Source organism: Amblyraja radiata, chromosome 15, assembly GCF_010909765.2.
Source record: "Amblyraja radiata isolate CabotCenter1 chromosome 15, sAmbRad1.1.pri, whole genome shotgun sequence".
Taxonomy (NCBI): domain Eukaryota; kingdom Metazoa; phylum Chordata; class Chondrichthyes; order Rajiformes; family Rajidae; genus Amblyraja; species Amblyraja radiata.
In genome coordinates, this window is record NC_045970.1 from 18,437,686 (window position 1) to 18,458,767 (window position 21,082).

Sequence of the window (21,082 nt, forward strand, 5' to 3'; positions counted from 1 at the left end):
TCATGCCATCTGGACGCAAGCAACCCAGGCGGAATACGGGGTGCTGTTCCTCCAATTTCCGGTGTTGCTCACTCTGGCAATGGAGGAGACCCAGGACAGAGAGGTCGGATTGGGAATGGAAGGGGGAGTTAAAGTGCTGAGCCACCGGGAGTTCAGGTTGGTTATTGCGGACTGAGCGGAGGTGTTCGGCGAAACGATCGCCCAACCTCCGCTTAGTCTCCCCGATGTAAATCAGCTGACATCTAGAGCAGCGGATGCAGTAGATGAGGTTGGAGGAGATACAGGTGAACCTTTGTCGCACCTGGAACGACTGCTTGGGTCCTTGAATGGAGTCGAGGGGGGAGGTGAAGGGACAGGTGTTGCATTTCTTGCGGTTGCAACGGAAAGTGCCCGAGGAGGGGGTGGTACGGGAGGGAAGGGAAGAATTGACAAGGGAGTTGCGGAGGGAGCGGTCTTTGCAGAAGGCAGACATAGGGGGAGATGGGAAGATGTGGCGAGTGGTGGGGTCACGTTGGAGGTGGCGGAAATGGCGGAGGATTATGTGTTGTATTTGCCGGCTGGTGGGGTGAAAGGTGAGGACTAGGGGGACTCTGCCCTTGTTGCGAGTGCGGGGATGGGGAGAGAGAGCAGTGTTGCGGGGTATGGATGAGACCCTGGTGCGAGCCTCATCTATGGTGGCGGAGGGGAATCCCCGTTCCCTGAAGAACGAGGACATTTCCGATGCCCTGGTGTGGAACGTCTCATCCTGGGAACAGATGCGGCGTATGCGGAGGAATTGGGAGTAGGGGATGGAGTCTTTACAGGGGGCAGGGTGGGAAGGCGTGAAGTCCAGATAGCCATGTGAGTCAGTTGGTTTGTAGTGTATGTCGGTCAGAAGTCTGTCCCCTGCGATGGAGATGGTGAGGTCAAGGAATGGTAGGGAAGTGTCGGAAATGGTCCAGGTGTATTGGAGTGCCGGATGGAAGTTGGTGGTGAAGTGGATGAAGTCAGTCAGTTGTGTGTGGGTGCAGGAGGTGGCCCCAAAGCAGTCGTCAATGTAACGGAGGCAGTGGTCGGGGATGGGGCCCTGGTACATATTGAACAAGGATTGTTCAACATACCCGAGAAAGAGGCAGGCGTAGCTGGGGCCCATGCGTGTGCCCATAGCTACGCCTTGTGTTTGGAGGAAATGGGAGGAGTCAAACGTAAAGTTGTTGAGGGTGAGGACCAACTCCGCTAGGCGGAGGAGAGTGTCAGTGGCTGGGTATAGGTTGCTCCTCTGGTCGAGGAAGAACCGGAGGGCTTTGAGGCCATCCTGGTGGGGGATGGAGGTGTAGAGTGACTGGACATCCATGGTGAAGATGAGGGGGTGAGGGCCTAGAGAGTGGAATGCGCGGAGGCGGCGGAGAGTGTCTGAGGTGTCTAGAACATAGGTAGGAAGGGATTTGACCAAGGGGGATAGTATGGAGTCAAGGTATGTGGAGATGAGTTCGGTGGGGCACGAACAAGCAGAGACAATGGGTCTGCCGGGAGAGCCGTGTTTGTGGATTTTGGGGAGAAGGTAAAAACGGGCCGTGCGGGGCTGGGCAACGATGAGGTTGGAAGCTTAGTCGGGCAGGGCGTGGGAATTGATGAAGTCGGTGATGGTGCTAGATATGGTGGCCTGGTGCTCGTCAATGGGGTCATGGTCCAAGGGTAAGTAGGAGGAGGTGTCAGAGAGTTGGCGCGTGGCCTCAGCTTTGTAGAGATCGACGCACCAGACTACCACGGCACCTCCCTTGTCGGCTGGTTTGATAACCCAATCTGTGTTTTTGAGGAGTGATTCAATGGCAGTGCGTTCAGGGGGGGAGAGATTGGAGTGAGACAGGGGAGTGGAGAAGTTGAGGCGGTTGACGTCGCGGCGGCAGTTCTGGATAAAGAGTTCCAGAGCCGGGACGTTACGGGAGGGGTTCCACGAGGAGGGGGTGCGTTGGAGACGGGGAAAAGGGTCATCATTGGGGAGCGAGGACTCCTTCCCATGGAAGTGCGCTGTGAGGCGGAGGCGACAGTAGAAGCGCTCCAAGTCATGGTGGGCGCGGAACTCATTGAGATGGGGACGGAGGGGGACAAAGGTAAGACCTCTGCTGAGGACAGACCGTTCGGTGTGGGAGAGGGAGAGGTCGGGGGGGATGGTGAACACCCGGCAGGGGTGGGAGTTGGGGCCAGAGGAAGGCAGGTGGGTGGACTGGGGACAGGGCGATGTGTAGGAGGGGGGGGGGGTTGTGGGTGTTGGAGGTGTGGTGGGTGGTCAGGGGGTGGGGGGGTGAGAGGGCTGTAATGTGGGTAGGGAAGAGCGGGGGTGACATAGTTGGAGGGGGATGGGGGAGAGTCAGTGGAGCAGCCACTGAGGTTAGCAAGGCTGGGCAGACGGGCACTAGGACCCAGTGGAGTTAAGCCCAGTAGAGTGGGAGTTAGCAGCGTGGAGGCTCCAGGCCCAGTGCAGAGTCCAGGCTCCAGGTAAGGCGACGGCTGTGGGTTGCTGGAGGGGGGTGGAGTGGCGCGGGTCACCGGACCCGATGGTCGGAGTCCAGTGGCAGTTGAGTCGGGGTCCGCAGGCGATGCGTGGGAGGTCCCGGTGGGTGGATAGTCGGCGGGGCGGCGGCGAGATGAGTCGGGTGCGTTGCGGCGGCCATGTTGGGGGAGCCTCGGTCCGGTGGCCATGTTGGGGGAGCCCCGGTCCGGCGACAGGTGCCGGGTAGGTCGGGACCGGCGGCCATGTTGGGGGAGCCCCGGTCCGGCGGCGGTGCCGGGTAGGTCGGGTCCGGCGGCGGTGCCGGGTAGGTCGGGTCCGGCGGCGGTGCCGGGTAGGTCGGGTCCGGCGACGGTGCCCGGTAGGTCATTTGGAGTATTGTGTTCTGATCACCCTAGTATTGGAAGGATGTAATTAAGCTGGAAAGATTGCAGAGTACATTTACGAGATGTTGAGAGGCTGAACTAAAGGGCGAGGTTGGGCAAGCTGGGACTTTATTCCTTGGAGTGCAGGAAGCGGATGAGTGATCATACAGAGGTGTATAAAATCATATAAAATCAGAGGGGAATAGATGGGGTAAAGACACACTTTTATCCATGGTAGGGGAATCAAAAACCAGAGGACATGGGTTTAAGATGAGGGGTAATATTTAATAGGAACCTGTGGAGCAACATTTTGTAGGGTATATGGCATGAGTTGCCAGATGAGGTAGTTGAGGCAGGTATTATAAACAGTATTTAAAAGATACTAGGACAGGTACATGGATAGGAGAGGTTTAGAGGAACTTGGGCTAAACGCGGGCAAATGGACTAGCACAGATGAGGCATCTTGGTCGTTGGTTCAAAAGGCCGGTTTTCATGCTGTATGACTCCATGACCCTATAAATGGAATTCCAGCATAAGTGCTGTGGAGTTGCCACTGTTCCCCTCTCTGCTGTTAGTTGCCATGTAGAGTCTAGTAAGGGGGTGCCTTATGCCCCTGTCCCACTTAGGAAACCTGAACGGAAACCTCTGGAGACTTTGCGCCCCACCCAGGGTTTCTGTGCAGTTCCCAGAGGTTTTTGTCAGTTTCTCTACCTGCTTCCACTACCTGCAACCTCCGGCAACCACCTGCAACCTCCGGGAACCTCACGGAAACCTTGGGTGGGGCGCAAAGACTCCAGAGGTTTCTGTTCAGGTTTCTTAAGTGGGACAGGGGCATTAGGAAACTGTTGGTCATCGACTGCCAGCAAATTCAGGTCTTCTATCTTTGTATAAACATTATTTGAAATCTCGAACGTTAGCTCTTCCACGAGTAAATTCTGCACAACATCCACCCTGTTAACTATCTTTCCCTTCCTGGAGATGCATTTGGCCTGTGGAATATTTCCAGAACGTTTTGTTTTTAATTTGGATTCCTACATATGCTTCTGTATTAATTGCATGATTTGCTATTCCATATTTGAGACAAAAAATGATTGTTTCATCAGTGCTTTCCAATGCAAAAACAGGACGAGGCAGAAAGGTCAGAAAGATTTAGTGAAAAGGCTAGTAAAGCATAGGCACAGATTACAGAGGGTAAACCTACACTATTGAACTGCACACAGAAAGCCTTCATAGTCAAGCTGCTCAGTGGATTCCAAATTCAAAACACATCCGATGCAAGCAAGAAGTAAAATTATGCAAGATTAGTTCTAATTAATTCTAATCAGTTAGCTCAGCACTATGTCTCATTAAAGCTTTGGTCTGAACATGGCCAAAAGAGTTGAATTTCTGAGCTGAGGTGACAGTGACTGTCCTTGGCATGAAGGCTGCACTTGGTTGAAAGTGGCATCAAAGAATCCTTATAAAACTGAAGCTCATTAGAACCAAGGGGGGAAATGCACATTGGCTTCCAAACCCAGCAAAAAGGTAGTTGTGGCAACTGAATATCAATCATCACAAAGGTCTGAAGGGGCAAACTGAACAGATGATTGCATAATAGTTAATTTCAATTGTAGTTCATCCTGTACATAATAAGGTGTGGACTGCAGTCAGGCATGTAGCAAGTGACATTCACAGTGTATGCGCAGGTGTTAGACAATGCCCTTTTCCAACAAGAGTAACCGCAATCACCTTTGCATGTTATGTAATGACATTACTTACTTACAACGCTTTAGTACTTGGGGCAGTGGGGAAGCATTTCCACCTTTGTCTGTTTCTGGCTAGTCCTTCAATAAGTTAGCTCCATAGATTTTCAGCATACTTTTTTCTGACCTTTTTACGAGGAGGTTACCAGGACCTGAGAGCCAGAGCTACAGGGAAACTTTGGGCAGGCTGGGACATTATTTCGTGGAGCACAGCACTAGGTTGAAGGGTGAACTTAGAGATGTGTAAAATCATGAGTGGTATAGATGGAGTGAATGCACAGAGTATTTTACCCAGGGTAGCAGAATCAAAAACCAGAGGACATCGTGTCAGGTGAGAGGGGCAAAATTTAAGAGGAACCCGAGGGGCAAATCTTTCAAAGGGTGATGGGTATATGGGACAAACTGCCCAAGGAGATCATTAAGGCAAGTACTATAAACAACATTTACAGGATACATGGGCAGATGCATGCTTGGGAAAGGTTTAGAGGTATATGGTCCAAACACAGGCAAATGGAGTGAGCTTAAATGGGCCATTTTGGTAATATGGATGTGTTGCACAAAGGGATCTATTTCTGTTCTGTATGACTCTGTGACTCTATAAGCTCTTACTGATGTTAATTATTGGAAAGGGATTCCTAATTGTTCAACAGGGTGGCATCGAGACACAGCGGTTAGCACTGGTGCCTCTCAGCTCACAATCAGTGGATTTTACTTATTTTTCTGTCACAACATGGGTTACCTCAGTACCTCAGCTCACTGAACACCTTTGCTCAGTCCGCCTAAACCTACCTGATCTTCCGGTTGTTGAACACTTTAACTCCCCTCCCATTCCCATACTGACCTTTCTGTCCTGGACTTTCTATCCTGTCCATTGTCCACTGCACCTCATATTTCACTTGGGCAGCTTACACCCCAGCGGTATGAATATTGACTTCTCTAACTTTAAGTAACCCTTGCTTTCCCTCTCCCTCCATCCCTCCTCCTTCCTGGTTCTCCGACCAGTCTGACTGCCCCCCTGATTAAATGTTATCTCTCTATACTTCATTGTCACCATCTCTTAGTTAACAATGAAGTATTCTACATTTTCCTTGAACTGCATCCCCTTTGATGTCTCATTTTCACACCTTACACTTCCTTATCCCTGTGTCTCCCACTCCCCTGACTCTCAGTTTGAAGAAGGGTCTCAACCCGAAACATCACCCATTCCTTCCTTCCTAAATCCCACTAGTTTACTCCAGCAATTTGTGTCTATCTTTGGTGCAAACCAGCATCTGCGGTTCCTCTGCGGAAATTATATCCCTTTCTTGATGAATGTAAAAAAGTGTTTTTACAATAAAGTGATAATGATAGGTTAGTCAGCATTTTGTAACTTACTTCTCGGTACTCTGGCTTCCTCTCACATGCCAAAGACATGTTGGTAAATTAATTGATTATTGTAAATTACCCCTCTTTGGCAAAAATAATAAGTTACAGAATAGAGACAGGAGGAATGTGAAATGCCTCTGCTCGGAACTAGCAGCAATCTAATGGGATGAGTGGTTTATTTCTGTAACATGAAAAATGAGTTGGGTAATCAAATCAATGATTGAACTTGTGAGTGCTGTCAAAGTATATCACAAACTCTTTGGATTCTATGTATAGTTGCTGTTGTCATTTCTGTCCTTTTATGTTTCGTCGAGTAAAAACCTAATCTATGCATCACCTTACTTTCAGAAAGCCGGCTTACTCCTTACTGAGAAGGCTTTCAGCTGTTGTTGATTTATACTGCACTGTGATCTTACAGCTGCCTTGCCAGGCACTAATAAAAATGTATTATCGCAACAGCTTTAAAAGCAATGAGTGTTCCTTTCTTGGGTATCTTCACCATAACCCTTTTGGTCCACGATGTTTTCTCTTATCGTAAACTGATCTGGGCCAGAATAAATGTTGTAAGCTCAGTATTTTCTTGAACAATACGGCATTGAAGTTGTCCTTGCCAGGAGCCTTGCTTTTTTTTGTAAGGGTTCGCTAGCTTGGAAGATCTGTTCCTTTGTTGAATGTAAATGTGTTGATATCAAGAACTTGTTCCGTCTCTTAGATGTTTGCTTCCATTTCAGGTGATGTTCTGTTCGGTAAGTCTTTGAAGTGCTCTACCCAAAAAATGTCTTGTTCTTTTTTCTGTTGTCAGTCGATGATTTTGCTTGTCTCTGAGTATATGTGCTGATGTCTGCCATTTGCCACTGATGAGCCGCATTACATTATAGATGGTTCCTTGTTTGCCACAGGCAGCTGTATCTTCTGCTTCTGTTACCAGTGCATCAATATAATATATCTTGCCTACTCCTACAACTTCAAAATGCCCCCCTGCTATACTGCTCATGGTTATTCTTCTTTAATTTTTGAGATCTTGTATCTAAACTATTTTCCTTCACAACTCCGTGTACTGTGTATACAAAATGGTAGGTACTGCTGCCTCGCGAATTCGGGGACCTGAGTTTAATCCTGACCTCTGGCGTTGTACTTACAAAATTCTTAAGGGGTTGGACAGGCTAGATGCAGGAAGATTATTCCCGATGTTGGGGAAGTCCAGAACTAGGGGTCACAGTTTAAGGATAAGAGGGAAGTCTTTTAGGACCGAGATGAGAAAATCATTTTTTTACACAGAGAGTGGTGAATCTGTGGCATTCTCTGCCACAGAAGGTAGTTGAGGCCAGTTCATTGGCTATATTTAAGAGGGTTAGATGTGGCCCTTGTGGCTAAAGGGATCAGGGGGTATGGAGAGAAGGCAGGGATGGGATACTGAGTTGGATGATCAGCCATGATCATATCGAATGGCGGTGCAGGCTCGAAGGGCCGAATGGCCTACTCCTGCACCTATTTTCTATGTTTCTATGTTGTCTGAACTGAATTAGTCTGTTCTCACCATGACATGTGAGTTTTTCCAATAGCTCCGGTTTCTGCCCACATACCAGAGACACACTGGTCTGCGAATTTACCCATTGTGCAGGGTAAGGATTGGAGTTGTGGGAGGGATCTAAGAAAGAGCTTTTCCATCAGTGGGTGGTTGGAATCTGGAGCACTATCTGAGTGGGTGGTGGAGCCTCAGGCCCTCAGAACATTTAAGATGTAAATAGGAGAGTCATAGTAATACGGCGTGGAAACAGGCCCTTCAGCTCGACTAGTTCGTGATCGGACCACTGTCTGGTGCGAGCGGACTTTAATCCAGCGCGCACACGGGCTGGGTCCACATACTGGCACTTTAATAACTGGCTGCTGGAGGATTGGTGTTTCCGGGAATCATTCAGTCGGTTTTGGGTGAAGTGGAGAGAGAAGCAGTGGAACTTCCCTTCCCTTAGGCAGTGGTGGGATGTGGGAAAGGCTTACATCCGTCGCTTTTGTCAGGAATACTCGTGGGGGTCGACCGGAAGGCGTGACTCGGCAGTCGAGAGGCTCGAGAGGGAGTTACTCGACGCAGAGTCTCACCTGGGTCGGATTGGTGAGGACTCCTGTGAGTGGGGAGAATATCAGGAAAGGAAGGAAGCTTTGAGGAACCTGCTGCTTGAGCGGTCCCAAGGCATTTACGTGAGGTCGCGGGTCCAGATGCTGCACGATCTGGACCGTGCATCACCTTCTTGTTCTCTCTGGAGAAAGGGCGGGGAGCCCGCAAACAGCTCGTTGAGCTGCTCACGGACGATGGCTCTTCTGTCACAGAGAGGATCAGTGCTTTAGTCCGGTCCTTTTATGGGTCCCTGTTCTCCGCAGATGGATTCAGCGGGGAGGCTCAGCGGGTCCTGTGGGAGGGTGTACCGACTGTTGATAGAGGGGTGTCCGAACTTCTTGATGACCCATTATCATTGGAGGAGTTGACTTGTGCCCTGCACCAGCTCAGGAGGGGCAAGTCCCCTGGGCTGGATGGGTTGACGGTAGAGTTTGTTAGACCCTTCTGGGATATCCTGGGGGGTGACTACATGAAGGTTCTGGGGGAGAGCCTGGTGACCGGGGAGATGCCCCTCTCGTGGAATAGGGCAGTCGTTGTCCTGCTGCCGAAGAAGGGCGAACGCCTGTTAAAGAACTGGCGCCCGGTCTCTCTCCTATGTACAGAGTATAAAGTTTTTGCTCCGTACTGTCCCAACTAATCCACCCGGACCAGTCCTATACAGTCCCTGGCCGGTCCATTCAGGAAAACATCCACCTGTTTAGGGACCTGATTCCTCTATCTCAGAGTATTGGTCAGTCAGCTGCTTTTCTGTCTCTTGATCAGGAGAAGGCTTTTGACAGGGAAAGCGTTTGGATTTGGACCGCATTTTGTCGTCCGGGTCCAGCTTTTATACGCTGCAGTGGAGTGTTTCATGAAGGTTAATGGTGTGTTCCAGGCTCCCATTCACTTTGGGAGGGGGGTTTGTCAGTGTTGCCCCATGTCTGGTCAGTTGTACTCGGTCTGTGTGGAGCCGTTACTGTGTCTTCTTCGGAGGCGGTTGACAGGTCTGGCTCTACCAGGTCCGGGGGTGGAGGAGGTTCTTTCGGAGTATGCCAATGATGTACTCCTTTACGTTCACTGACCCTGGTGACCTGCGGAGGATGCGTGATTGCCAGCAGGTTTTCTCGGCTGCATCATCCGCCAGGATTAACTGGATTAAGTGTTCTGGACTTTTAATGGGTCAGTGGCAGATAGACTCCCTGCTGGACGAGATGGCATTGTATGTGTGGTGCACCACGCACCTCCTCTATCTGGGGTTTACCCGAGTCCCACTGAGGATGCTTGCCCGGCGAACTGGCTGGAGCTGGAGACAAAAGTCGTCACCCGGCTGGGGCGCTGGTCAGGCTTGCTTAGAGTTCTTTCCTTCCATGGTAGGGTGGTGGTCATAAACCAGCTGGTGGCCTGCATGTTATGGTACCGGCTGACTACTCCTGTCCCGCCCTCTATCTTTGCAACTGCATTACAGAAGAAGCTGGTGGAGTTCTTTTGGGGAGATAGGAAGCACTGGGTTTCCGCAGCGGTCCTGAGTCTCCTGCTAGAGGAGGGCAGCCAGTCCTTGGTATGCGTGCGTACCCAGGTGGCGGCTCTCCGTCTCAAGACTCTGCGGAGGTATATGTATGCGGAGAACCCCCCCAGATGGCATGCTCTGGCCACGTATTTTTTTCGCCGGGGTCGTTGCCTAAGGGGGGTTTCGTGGCTCCCAGTGGCAGGCATCAGTTGACCCGCCTTAAGGGGTTTGCCTAGTTTCTATTGTGATGTGCTAAGAGTGTGGAATTTGGTTGTTTTCAGCCAGCGTCTTGCTTGACTGTGCTTAGCCCCGCTCCGTCAGATTTGCTCATCAGGCCCAGGCTCCGGGATATTTCTCGGGTGCCGGCTCCACACAACTTGAGCCGCCTTTCCCAGATGCCCAGCTTGCCGTTTTGTGATACGAGGGGACGCATACTCTACAGGATGCCCCTTCACATTCTGCACCTCCTTGCCTTCGTCTTCCATCCGGACACGCCTTGGCGGTCCGTGTTACCAGCTGAAGGCGGGGGCGGTTCCTAGTGGAGGTCTCTCTACAAGGAAGTCGTCACCCGGTGGCGGGAAATAAACTTCTGAATCGGTTCACGGGCTCGCCGGCCGCCTATATTTTCTGTGTTGAAGAGACTGTGTTCCACGCGTATATGGAGTGTGTGAGGTTGCTGCCCCTGTACCAATATCTGAAGGGGTTGTTCCTCAAGTTTTGGTTGCATTTTAGTCCCACGATTCTAGTGTTTGGGCACAGGGCAGGGAGTGAGTAGAGCCGATCGGGAGGGTGGGACCTCCCTGTCGGTTTGCTCCTGAGCCTGGCCAAGATGGCCATTCGCATGTCCAGGCAGCGGGTGGTCGATGGTCACGCCAGAGTCGGCTGCCTGCCCCTCTTCCGGGCCTATGTCCAGGTTCGCGTGTCCCTGGAGAGGGAACACGCAGTGTCCACGGGGACTCTGGAGGCGTTCCGTGAACTCTGGTCGCCGGGTGTGGTCGAGAGCATTATAAATAATGACTGTATCATTTACTGTAATGTTTGCTTGATGTACTGTAAACTTTGAATGTGTTTTTATATGCTGTATTATGCATTTTGCTGAATAAAGTCCTTGGAAAAGAAAAAAAAAGAGAGACAGAGAGTTACAGAGAGCGTGAAAGAACGAGAGAGAGAGAGGGAGAGATAAATATTCCAGGCTCTTAACCCCAAGCACCGTGGTAGATCAACGCTTACAAAAATAATCCGCTCTATGATCTCTGGCAGTGACTCCAAGCTGCTGCAATCCAATCACACGGGGATTTATTTTATTTTCAGGAAAGTCCAAAAGCGGCAAAGGAAAATTAAAAATCCCCCCTCCCTCCCATCTTCCCTGGCCGGTGATGTGATGTACGCGGGTATCTGGACCAATCGCTGGCAAGGTCTCGGACAAATCCCGTCCCCGGAGACGTCATGTCCGTTCGGCGGCTTTTCGGCGTCATGTCCGTTCTGCGTATTGTCCTTTCGGCATGGAGTCCGTTCGGGTTTGTATCCTTTCGGCGTCGTGTCCTTTCGGTTATTTGGCTTTTAGGCGTTGTGTCTGTTTGGTTATTTGGCTTTTCAGCGTCATTTCCATTCGGTATCTTAGCTTCCACTTCTTCGCTTTGGCTTCTCGTCCTTCAACGTCCCATCCGCACATGTAGACTTTGTAGGCTAAATGGTCTGTTTCTGTGCCATATTACTCTGACCACATATTCAAATAGCGCATTGAAAGTGTGTGAAGAAGTCTTGACTCCTGTAAGACCTTGGTATGAGATGTCTTCTAGATGGTTAGGCCGCTAGCTAACAGCCATATTACAATAGATTAATGTGAAATTATTTAGGAGTGCGTGTGATTTTAGACAAAGTGTCTTTATTTTGTGTATGTGTCACTGCTATATTATCATTAAATTGATAGAAGCATAAAGAGGAGGGAGTGGCTGATTACCCAGACCCAATATAAAGTACTAGACTAAGTGGGACCCGTTGGGTCCCATGTTCACACGGGAGGGCTGGTCCCCCAACACAATATTCCACCTCTCCACCAATTCCAATATTGGTGGCCAGTGGGGGGGTTTTCTGGAGTGCTGGTATGGGTTCTCGAGGAGGCAGCTCAGTCCCTCAAGCCTCTCCCTCTGCTGGCAGCTCACTCACGGCTGGTGGGCTGGCAGTTGACTCATGACTATTCCTTGAAATTCCATTTCAAGCAGGGTGCAAGGCCATCAAATTCAAATCCATGTTCCTACCATTTCAAACAGGGTGCAACGCCACCAAATTCAAGTGCAGTTTCTTACCACCATGAGCAGGGTGCAAGGCCACCGAATTCAAGTGCAGTTTCCAACCACTTCTAGCAGGGTGCAAGGACACCGAATTCAAGTGCAGTTTCATACCACTTCAAGCCGGATCCAAGGCCACCAAATTCAAGTGCAGTTTCATACCACTTTCAGCAGGGTGCAAGGCCACCAAATTCAAATGCAGCTTCATACCATTTCATGCAGGGTGAAACTACCATAAAACCACACAAAACACCAAACTCACAGTTCAGTAGACATTCAGTGTGTTCAGTTGATTCACAGCTCAGACAGTCATAACCTCTCACTCCCCCAACATGCAGAGACTGAGCCACACCCACACTTCCAGGTTTTATAACCCCTCCCCCTCCCACCGGAATAGGCGTGGCTTTCAGGGCGTGATTGACAGGAGAGAGATTCTCAACATTTTTTAAACACTAATAACACTTTTGTTTTTCATTGATGGGAAGAATTCTCTGCACCTGCTCAGCGGAGGGGGGACTGAGTAAGATGGCCAAAAATCACAGCCGTAAGTGGTACCGTTTTATCTAAAATCAATATAACGTGCAAACAGGAAGTAAGTGCATTTGCAGTAGTGCCTTTTAACTTCAAGGCAAAGCTCCCAAGCTACCCTTTGCAGTAAGTAGTGCCTTTGAACTTCAAGCCAAAGCACCCAAGCCACCATTTGCAGTAAGTAGTGCCATTCAAGCCAAAGCACCCAAGCCACCATTTGCAGTAAGTAGTGCCTTTCAACATCATGCCAGCATTTGCAGTAAGTAGTGCCTTTCAACTTCAAGCCAAAGCACCCAAGCCATCATTTGCAGTAAGTAGTGCCTTTCGACTTCGAGCAAAGCACCCAAGCCACCATTTGCAGTAAGTAGTGCCTATCTACCTCAAGCCAAAGCACCCAAGCCACCATTTGCAGTAAGAAGTGCCTTTCAATTTCAAGCAAAGCACCCAAGCCACCATTGGCAGTAAGAAGTGCCTTTCAACTTCAAGCCAAATCACCGCCACCATTTGCAGTAAGTAGTGCCTTTCAACTTCAAGCCAAAGCACCCAAGCCACCATGTGCAGTAAGTAGTGCCTTTCAACTTCAAGCCAAAGCTCCCAAGCCACCATTTGCAGTAAGTAGTGCCTTTCAACTTCAAGCCAAAACACCCAAGCCACCATTTGCAGTAAGTAGTGCCTTTCAACTTCAAGCCAAAGCTCCCAAGCCACCATTTGCAGTAAGTAGTGCCTTTCAACTTCAAGCCAAAGCACCCAAGCCACCATTTGCAGTTAGTGCCATTCAAGCCAAAGCACCCAAGCCACCATTTGCAGTAAGTAGTGCCTTTCAACTTCATGCCAGCATTTGCAGTAAGTAGTGCCTTCAACTTCAAGCCAAAGCACCCAAGCCATCATTTGCAGTAAGTAGTGCCTTTCAACTTCAAGCAAAGCACCCAAGCCACCATTTGCTGTACGTAGTGCCTATCAACCTCAAGCCTAAGCACCCAAGCCACCATTTGCTGTAAGTAGTGCCGTTCAACTTCAAGCCAAAGCACCCAAACAACCATTTGCAGGCTGTGTCTTTTTACTTCAAACAAACCATATTTTCATTTTCAAACCACATTAAAGGGACTCAGTTGTGTAGACATTTGTTCAGTGTTATTCAGAGTTCAGAGAGACGTGACCATTGGCTTCAACCACCTTGCAGAGACTGTGAGGCACACCACTTCCTGGTTTTATAGTCCCTCCCCATCCCTCCAGCAGGTGCAGCAGAGAGAATGGTGATCTTTTTAAACTTCAAGCCAAAGCTCCCAAGCCACCATTTGCAGTAAGTAGTGCCTTTCAACTTTAAACAAAAGCTCTAAAGCCACCATTTGCAGTAAATAGTGCAATTCAACTTCAAGCCAAAGCACCCAAGCCACCATTTGCAGTAAGAAGTGCCTTTCAACTTCAAGCCAAATCACCCAAGCCATCATTTGCAGTTAGTGCCTTTCAACTTGAAGCCAAAGCACCCAAGCCATCATTTGCAGTAAGTAGTGCCTTTTAACCTCAAGCCAAAGCACCCAAGCCACCATTCGCAGTAAGTAGTGCCTTTTAACTTCAAGCCAAAGCACCCACGCCACCATGTGCAGTAAGTAGTGCCTTTCATCTTCAAGCCAAAGCTCCCAAGCCACCATTTGTAGTAAATAGTGCAATTCAACTTCAAGCCTAAGCACCCAAGCCACCATTTGCAGTAAGAAGTGCCTTTCAACTTCAAACCAAATCACCCAAGCCATCATTTGCAGTAAGTAGTGCCTTTCAACTTCAAGCCTAAGCACCCAAGCCATCATTTGCAGTAAGTAGTGCCTTTTAACCTCAAGCCAAAGCACCCAAGCCACCATTCGCAGAAAGTAGTGCCTTTTAACTTCAAGCCAAAGCACCCACACCACCATGTGCAGTAAGTAGTGCCTTTCAACTTCAAGCCAAAGCTCCCAAGCCACCATTTGCAGTATGTAGTGCCTTTCAACTTCAAGCCAAAACACCCAAGCCACCATTTGCAGTAAGTGGTGCCTTTCAACTTCAAGCCAAAGCACCCAAGCCACCATTTGCGGTAAGTATTGCCTTTCAACTTCAAGCCAAAGCACCCAAGCCACCATTTGCAGTAAGTAGTGCCTTTCAACTTCAAGCCAAAGCACCCAAGCCACCATTTGCAGTAAGTAGTGCCTTTCAACTTCATGCCACCATTTGCAGTAAGTAGTGCCTTTCAACTTCAAGCCAAAGCACCCAAGCCACCTTGTGCAGTAATTAGTGCCTTTCAACTTCAAGCAAAATACCTGCCACCATTTGCAGTAAGTAGTGCCTTTCAACTTCAAGCCAAAGCTCCCAAGCCACCATTTGCAGTATGTAGTGCCTTTCAACTTCAAGCCAAAGCACCCAAACAACCATTTGCAGGCTGTGCCTTTTTACTTCAAAGAAACCATATTTTCATTTTCAAACCACATTAAGGGTACTCACAGTTGTGTATACATTTGTTCAGTGTTATTCAGAGCTCATAGAGACGTGACCCTTGGCTTCATCCACCTTGCAGAGACTGTGAGGCACACCCCTTCCTGGTTTTATAGTCCCTCCCCCTCCCTCCAGCATGTACAGCAGACAGAATGGTGATTTTTTAAACTTCAAGCCAAAGCTCCCAAGCCACCATTTGCAGTAAGTAGTGCCTTTCATCTTTAAACAAAAGCTCCCAAGCCACCATTTGCAGTAAATAGTGCAATTCAACTTCAAGCCAAAGCACCCAAGCCACCATTTGCAGTAAGAAGTGCCTTTCAACTTCAAGCTAAATCACCCAAGCTACCATTTGCAGTAAGTAGTGTCTTTCAACTTCAAGCCAAAGCTCCCAAGCCACCATTTGCTGTAAGTAGTGCCTTTCAACTTCAAGCCAAAGCACCCAAACAACCATTTGCAGGCTGTGCCTTTTTACTTCAAAGAAACCATATTTTCATTTTCAAACCAGGGTACTCACAGTTGTGTAGACATTTGTTCAGTGTTATTCTGAGCTCATAGAGACGTGACCCTTGGCTTCATCCACCTTGCAGAGACTGTGAGGCACACCACTTCCTGGTTTTATAGTCCCTCGCCCTCCCTCCAGCAGGGGCATCAGAGAGAATGGTGAATTTTTAAAAAACATTAATATCTCTCTGATTTGTCATCAATGGGAAAAATCCTCCGCACCCGTAAGGCGGAGGGTGGCTCTGAGCGAGGTAGCCAAAAATGACGGCCATAGGTGGCGGCGTTCTGTCGGAAATCGTAGCACAGTGGGCCAAAAGCGGTCAAGATCAGAGATTTAGTAATATAGATAGATAGATTACAGCTCTATATCAATGGATTGAAGTTTTATTTGCAGTGAGATTTGTACACTGCCTTGTAGTCATTTGTGTAAGATTAATTTAACATATCAGAGAGTGGCATGTGGTATATCTTTTGAGTTTGTCACTATCCACATTCTATGCTCTGTGTACAGTTATAAATGGCTGAACCATTATGACTAATGACACTATAACTTCCTCCATGCCTGATGGGGAATCAACACTTGGATCTTATGCCATGTTATACCTACCACAAGATCAGCAACGTATTTGATTTGAATGGAGTTTCTAGAAGTGGATTAGGAGGCAGAGAAATGTATGTTTGTTTTAAATTATTTGCCATTAGTTTAACGCTTGGGATATTTGACCTATTTAAAAAGTCAATCACAGCTTTTGAAAGCAGAGGCACGGCCTTGTTGAATTTAATTTTTTTTGGTGCGGGTGGGGTTTGGGGGGGGGGGTGATTTGAGTGCAGGCTTTTCTCACTATTCCATAGGTCAGGCCATATTGCTGTAATACTCAATGTATCCAGACAACTTGGTTTTCAAAAAAACAAAGTGCTGGAGGAACTCAGCATGCCAGGCAGCATCTATGGAGGGGAATGGACATATGAGATTTTGGGTCACGACCCTTCTTCGGGGTGGGTTTGGGACCGAAACAGATGCTACTTGACCTGCTTTGTTCCTCCAGCACTGTCTTTTTGCTTATGATTCCACTATCTGCAGTCTCTTGTGTCTTCATATGTTGGTTTTGACATGGGAGAGGAGGGGGGAGGGGGGGGGGGTGCAGGTGGTGATTCATGGTAGGGTGGCCATCAGGTCAGCGAGATCTGGTCTATTGCTTATGGTAACTCATCTGTCTGTGCTACAAATTTCCATATAAATGTTGCAGTAAATGTTAAGAAAATGGCCTTCCAAATTTGTTTTCAATTTATAAACCTCCATAACACATCTTAAAAGCAATTTCTCTGCAGCTGAAAAAGAAAGGTAGAAATTGGTTTGTGATGTATCTTTCTGATTGTGATGTAATGCATCGTTACTGTTGTATGGCTCTGAGGGATCAATGAGCAGCAATTACCTTAGTCCAATGTCAGATGAGATTCTTCAGTTAAATTGTTCCACAGACTGATCACGGCAGCAGGTACCAGATGGCCAAGAATCACTGATGCTTAAAAGTGACAGTGGACCAATGTCAAATGAGATTTTATACTCTTTATCATGATGTTTTATACACTTTATCCCACAAACCAATATCCGACTAAAATAAAAATTGTACCAAGAGAAAGTGACATAAATCTTTTGATTGATTGGGATTTTGCAATTGATCAATTAAGCGGCTACTAGAGCCCACAATACACAAACGGTCATCTTATTATGTAAAATACGTAGTATAATTATCACGAGCAGCAAAAAATTGCTTCAAGAGCAATTCTTGTGTGTGGCTGTATTCCGTGTTATATCCAACAAATAAACAGATTTTCATTCTATTGATCAGAGCTGAATTCCGATCCTAGTCACAGAAGTAAAACGAGAATGCATGCTGCCAAAAGGTCATCAATCAAATCCTTAGAGGGCTTGGATGACAGAGTCAGCTGTTTGGTATTCATGATCTTTTCTTGTCCTTTCATTCTTGTGTCAGGATTAATTTAGGTGTGATCTTAAGTAGTTCTTTTTAAAGGACAAAGTGTGCTGGGCAGAATTGCATTATGCTCTACGCACTACTGTATATAAAACTCATTGTTTTAAATTTACTTGCTTCGTGTAAGATGCTGCGGGAGTTCTGTTTTTTCCTTTTGTCAGCATCACGAAAAAAATAGTTACTGGCCGATTAACTGAATAATTGCTGGAATTATACTAAAGTGCCAATGAAAACTAAGAAGAAAATGAATATGTGAAACATTAAATAAGGTTAGCAAATGATATAGTGTCAGGAAAATATGCAGTTTAAATAATAGAGCATGACTATTTTTACAGACTATGCTATGTTTTCTTATTTTGCTCAATCCATACAATATTTTGGTTGTTTTCATGAAAATGTGCTGCTCCCTCACCAGCTGTTTCTTAGCAAACCACAGGTGCACTGCACTGATGCAATTTCATTCTGTCATTTTGCGTCTATGTCATTAATCAATATACATCTGTGTCTTTTTAATTTATATAGATAAGTAAATTCAGAAATTATTTTCATTCATTTTACTCATTCATTTACTTTTAGAATAATGAAAACTTCTTTATCTTCACTGATTAAAATATGTATATTAAGTATTTAAGTTTTAATTATGAAACACCAGGACTTATTAAGATAGTGCAATAATCACTCTATAGTTCACTATCATCAAGATAAGTTGCCTGACATTGCTATATGCAAAGTCCAAGGGGTTGGCAAAGGCACAGGTGGTACTGGAAGCACATGCATAAAACATCAATGATGCCTGAGGTCCAACTTCTGCTGTCCTGATGTGGCCTGGTATATACGTGACTCCGGTTCCACATCAATGTTGTTGATTCTTACCTACGCTTGGAAATGCCCACTGAAAAGAAACAATTCAATAATTCCAAACCATTCCAATGAATTGCTAGCGTTGAAGTAGACTGACTCAACCACCTTGTCTGTAATCACCTCTAAACTATTTTTTCTGCCTCCTGTAATCCTGTTAGCTCCCCATTAAAATTTATTTACTTCTTGTTGTCTCTTGTATCCCCTTTACCAACAAGATACGGGGCATCAATTTGTTTCTACCTGCTTAGTTTGGTTTAGTTTAGAGATACAGCGCAGAAATATGCCCTTCGGCCAACCGAGTCCACGCCAACAAGCGATCCCCGCACACGTACACTATCCTACACACACTGGGGACAATTTACAATTATACCAAGCCAATTAACCTACAAACTAGTATGCCTTTGCTTTAAGAATGCCTTTGTTAACAATAAAGCAATCAAAATACGTGTTAGCTAATCACAAAATATTTGGCGAAGAGTTGAAAAGGCATCTAGGAATGAATGTGGAATATTTTAAAAATCTAGAATAGATAGCAATTAGCTGACATAAAACAGCTGCCTGAAATATCTGAGGATGAATAATGGCTATAATGAAGTTAAAGAGTTCAATTAATTTAATTCTCAATGACTAGAAATGTTTAGGATATTGGTGTAATGTAATCAAATTGGTAAACCAAGATGTGCAAAGTGATTGATATATTCTGCCCTGATCAATTGAGATAAATGACTCAGCTCCCTTTAAGGAAAACTTAAATACATATAAAGAGACACCTATGATAATGGGGAATGATAAAATAAGGTGGGAGCAGTCTCTTGTGGACCATAACTGTTAACACAAACCATTAAGGCCAATTAACCTGATTCTCTGCTGTATATTTTATGTCTTTCTATATAATTTAAGAAAGACTCATTTAGGGCAAGCTCTAATGCAAAATAACTGGCAGCAGACTTCCACTGCATGCAAAATAAGCAGTTGTAAAGACTGAGTTAAGGGACATGACACCACTTGTCCTTTCTTAGCTAATCTGTTATTCATATATTCAGCTTCAATTAGTTATTAAATTACTCATTATTTATCTTGTTTGTGAATAAGCCTTCTGGAAATACATTATTTCCATTAAGTAATCACTTGCAACCACAACTCATAATTACTGCAATGGTCTTCACTGTTTAGGATCCTACTTGTGACATTTATTTGGAAGAAGTTGATTAACCCTCCTATTGTGTTGGACTTATTTTTTTGTTTGTTTGAGATGACATCCTCTTCTACTGAATAGGTTTGCAAAACAATTATTTTACAGATCCATATTTTTTCTCATAATGGTGGGATTCTAAAAAGCACACTCTGCTGCCTCGAGTGCGAATGAACTTTTTTTTTGTCAGAACCTTAGTTTAACGTTTCAATCAAGAAAATCTATCCTTATCGAAGAATCACTCTCTCAATACTGCACTGGAGGTTCAAAAAAAATGTTGCTCAATTTTCTGGAGTGGGTCATGATTGCACATTTTTCTTGATGACTGGAGTGCAAACAATTGAACCATAGCTGACTGCACACTAGGCAAGTGGAATAGGAGCAGGGAAATACTAGGGGACCATTTGGTACGAACCTGCTCCTATTTTAGACACTTGTATGTAATAAGGAAGGTGTTAAAACAATGACCCAGATATTCCATTGTGGAATATGTCAATGATCTATGGTTTTATTTCATATTGCTCCAATATTCAAGGTACAGTGTAATATATTGCACATATAAAATATAGCTAAACGGTGGCAAGCTAATAAGAGTAAGATCAAATCAAGGGGACTTTAAGAATCAATGCAAACTGAAAAGATTAAACATTGATGTCAAAACAAAGCTGAATGTACACCGATATTGATGTGATCCTAGTCAAGTGAGAACATTGGAAAATGATCCTGGGATCACAATGACATCATAACCAATTTTAAATATACATGTTTTTATTATCCCATGAAAATAATTGTATCCATAGATGGATGAAGGTCAAAAACTAGATATTCAGAAGAACTGCTTTTGGTTCAAACATAACAGTTAGATTATTGAGTTAAATATCCTTTAACTCGCTCTGATTATGTTCCATGGAGAATCAAGCAAGTTGCCAAAATCAATAAAAATGTAATGTAGAAGCAATATTTTTATTTTACAAATAACCCTTTTGTGAATAAAAAACCCAAAGCTTTATTTCATTTTATTTCTTTTTTTCCGTCAGGCCAGATATTTTATTCAGAGATGATATCCACCAAAAAAAATCCAACTGAGAAATGTGGACTTTCTGAAGAAATCAATTATCTACAATAATTTGCACCTGGATATGATTGGAAGTGCACTGGTACCTGGAACATGGTGAATTAGAGCTATATGTATTACATCCTCCTTGGCTACAGCATCTGTATGTCCCAGATTTATAGAGGACACCTCATACGTGTACATAAATATTGATTTTCAATTTAAATTTAGCTGTTGTCCTTGTGAAGCCCAGCAAACATTAACAGAACCCTCTCTGCAAACTGTGAAACTGAAACTGCTATGTTCCTACCTTACATTTATTATTAAGTGTCTGCTCCAAAGTCAATTAAACAGCGTTGCGTTGTTTTTGGTTCTCCTGATTTAATTAGTAAATCACAATTCCATATTTTTAGTGCCACTTGAAATACTTGTAATGTTGAATAGGAGCAGGGTTTTTTGCTATTATTGTCCAATTGATTATTCAAGGACATGTTCCCTGATGTTCAGAGTACCTGTTTTAGACAGGATCTTTGTATTAAAATCAAGACATAATGTTATTCTGTTCCATGTCAAACCTATCAGTCCAACATACAAATCCAGATGTTAGCAACCAACACTGGGTGGTTATTCAGTATATAAAACGAATGA